The sequence below is a fragment of the Chiloscyllium punctatum genome, unplaced genomic scaffold, assembly GCF_047496795.1.
Source record: "Chiloscyllium punctatum isolate Juve2018m unplaced genomic scaffold, sChiPun1.3 scaffold_1501, whole genome shotgun sequence".
NCBI classification, from domain to species: Eukaryota; Metazoa; Chordata; class Chondrichthyes; order Orectolobiformes; family Hemiscylliidae; genus Chiloscyllium; species Chiloscyllium punctatum.
Genome location: NW_027311235.1, coordinates 3,468 through 6,934, shown reverse-complemented (window position 1 = coordinate 6,934; position 3,467 = coordinate 3,468).

Here is a 3,467-nt window from a genome sequence, read left to right as displayed (position 1 = left end):
GCAGGTCCCGAGCCGCCTTTATTTGCTGTTACGAGCATCGTGTGCCCCATACCTGCGTGACGAGCACCGCAGGGCGGCAGAGCCATCGCACTTGGCCGGGTGGCAGAGGAGGACCAGACTATTCACAGATAGCGGCCCAACGACTCCCAGAGCCGGTCGTGCGGCGCGCGAGGTCTGCTGTCATCACAAGAGGCTTTAGGGAGTGCTCAGGCAAGGGTCAGCCCGCAGCCTTCCTGGCAACACCCAGGGGAACCAGGCCACTCGCGTCTCTCGCCTTCATTTTCGACACGAGCGCCTGCGGAGGGCCACCACCCCCTCCGATTGTCAAGAGACCTCCGCACCGGCCTCTGACTTACTCTCAGAATGGACGGAAAGAGCCGGGTAAGCCTTTGAAAAGATTCGACCACGTGCCGAAAACTTTAGACTTCCGTGAGCTCTCCGGCTTGCACCGAGACCCGAAGTCGACGTGCTTAGCACCACGGGACCCCTTTCGCCTGCAGGTCCCGAGCCGCCTTTTATTTTTGTTACGAGTATCGTGTTCCCCAAACCTGGGTGACGAGCACCGCAGGGCGGCAGAGCCATCGCGCTTGTCCGGGTGGCAGAGGAGGACCAGACTATTCACAAATAGCGGCCCAACGACTCCCAGAGCCGGTCGTGCGGCAGGCGAGGTCTGCTCTCATCACAAGAGGCTTTAGGGAGTGCTCAGGCAACGGTCAGCCCGCAGCCTTCTTGGCAACACCCAAGGGAACCAGGCCACTCGCGTCTCTCGCCTTCATTTTGGACACGAGCGCCTGTGGAGGGACGGCCGGAGTCAACGTGGGGTTTGCCCGCCCTCCAATAGTGTCAAAAGACCGCCGCACAAGTCTCTGACTGACTCTTAGAACAGACAGAAAGAGTTTGTCAAATCTGTCAAAAAATTGACAAAGTGTCAAAAATTCGACTTCCAAGAGCTCTCCGGCATGCACTCATACCTGTCATTAAAGTGCTATGCCCGTGGAACCGTTTTTCGGATGCCTTTCAGAACGGTCCCGCGCCGCCATTTTGTTCTAAAAATCGTGTTCCCATATATCTCCGGGTACCCCGCCAACCTCACTGCGGAAAAACTACAAGTGGCACTGAATGGGTCTGAATTCCAAATTTGACTGCATCGGTCTGGAACTCGGTCCGGTCAAAACCGTTTGGATTTTTCTCGGTCCGGACTTCCGCGACAGACAAAGTTAAAGTTTTCGGGCTGCAGGCACAAAACGACAGCTGGCCATTTGCCGGGCTCAATTCACCCAATTCCTCCGGCACTTCGGAGCACATGTTCGGTGTAAGTTTGCGAATCTTTCCCGATGCTGCAGCATTTTCCTCCGCTGACACTTAGAATATTTTTCACACTTTGCTGAAAATTTTTCTAAGTGTTTTTTTCCAAGTTTTCCTGGTTACTGATTTCTTCTTTTTAAACATTTTTCTAAGTTTTTCTGGTTACTGATTTCTTCTTTTTAAACATTTTTCGCAGTTTGTCTGGTTACTGATTTCTTCTTTTTAAACATTTTTCGCCGTTTTTCTGGTTACTGATTTCTTCTTTTTAAACATTTTTCGCCGTTTTTCTGGTTACTGATTTCTTCTTTTTAAACATTTTTCTAAGTTTTTCTGGTTACTCATTTCTTCTTTTTAAACATTTTTCTAAGTTTTTCTGGTTACTGATTTCTTCTTTTTAAACATTTTTCTAAGTTTTTCTGGTTACTCATTTCTTCTTTTTAAACATTTTTCTAAGTTTTTCTGGTTACTCACTTCTTCTTTTTAAACATTTTTCTAAGTTTTTCTGGTTACTGATTTCTTCTTTTTAAACATTTTTCGCCGTTTTTCTGGTTACTGATTTCTTCTTTTTAAACATTTTTCTAAGTTTTTCTGGTTACTCATTTCTTCTTTTTAAACATTTTTCGCCGTTTTTCTGGTTACTGATTTCTTCTTTTTAAACATTTTTCTAAGTTTTTCTGGTTACTGATTTCTTCTTTTTAAACATTTTTCTAAGTTTTCCTGGTTACTCATTTCTTCTTTTTAAACATTTTTCTAAGTTTTCCTGGTTACTCATTTCTTCTTTTTAAACATTTTTCTAAGTTTTCCTGGTTACTGATTTCTTCTTTTTAAACATTTTTCGCAGTTTTTCTGGTTACTGATTTCTTCTTTTTAAACATTTTTCTAAGTTTTTCTGGTTACTGATTTCTTCTTTTTAAACATTTTTCTAAGTTTTTCTGGTTACTCACTTCTTCTTTTTAAACATTTTTCTAAGTTTTTCTGGTTACTCACTTCTTCTTTTGAAACATTTTTCTAAGTTTTTCTGGTTACTGATTTCTTCTTTTTAAACATTTTTCTAAGTTTTTCTGGTTACTGATTTCTTCTTTTTAAACATTTTTCGCAGTTTGTCTGGTTACTGATTTCTTCTTTTTAAACATTTTTCGCCGTTTTTCTGGTTACTGATTTCTTCTTTTTAAACATTTTTCTAAGTTTTTCTGGTTACTCACTTCTTCTTTTTAAACATTTTTCTAAGTTTTTCTGGTTACTGATTTCTTCTTTTTAAACATTTTTCGCAGTTTTTCTGGTTACTGATTTCTTCTTTTTAAACATTTTTCTAAGTTTTCCTGGTTACTGATTTCTTCTTTTTAAACATTTTTCGCAGTTTTTCTGGTTACTGATTTCTTCTTTTTAAACATTTTTCTAAGTTTTTCTGGTTACTCACTTCTTCTTTTTAAACATTTTTCTAAGTTTTCCTGGTTACTGATTTCTTCTTTTTAAACATTTTTCGCAGTTTGTCTGGTTACTGATTTCTTCTTTTTAAACATTTTTCGCAGTTTTTCTGGTTACTGATTTCTTCTTTTTAAACATTTTTCTAAGTTTTTCTGGTTACTCACTTCTTCTTTTATAACATTTTTCTAAGTTTTCCTGGTTACTGATTTCTTCTTTTTAAACATTTTTCTAAGTTTTCCTGGTTACTGATTTCTTCTTTTTAAACATTTTTCTAAGTTTTCCTGGTTACTGATTTCTTCTTTTTAAACATTTTTCTAAGTTTTTCTGGTTACTCATTTCTTCTTTTTAAACATTTTTCGCAGTTTTTCTGGTTACTGATTTCTTCTTTTTAAACATTTTCCTAAGTTTTCCTGGTTACTGATTTCTTCTTTTTAAACATTTTTCTAAGTTTTCCTGGTTACTCATTTCTTCTTTTTGATCATTTTTCTAAGTTTTCCTGGTTACTGATTTCTTCGTTTTGAACATTTTTCTAAGTTTTCCTGGTTACTCACTTCTTCTTTTCAAACATTTTTCATCGTTTTTCTGTTTACTCATTTAGCACTTTCAGGCACTTTCCGATCATTTCCTCGTTCCCGATTTCACCCTTTAAAACGCTTTCGGGCATTTCCCTAAGTTTTGCGGTTCACTCGTTTGGGACTCACTGACACCTTCTCTAGCTTCCCTGCTCACTTTTTTCG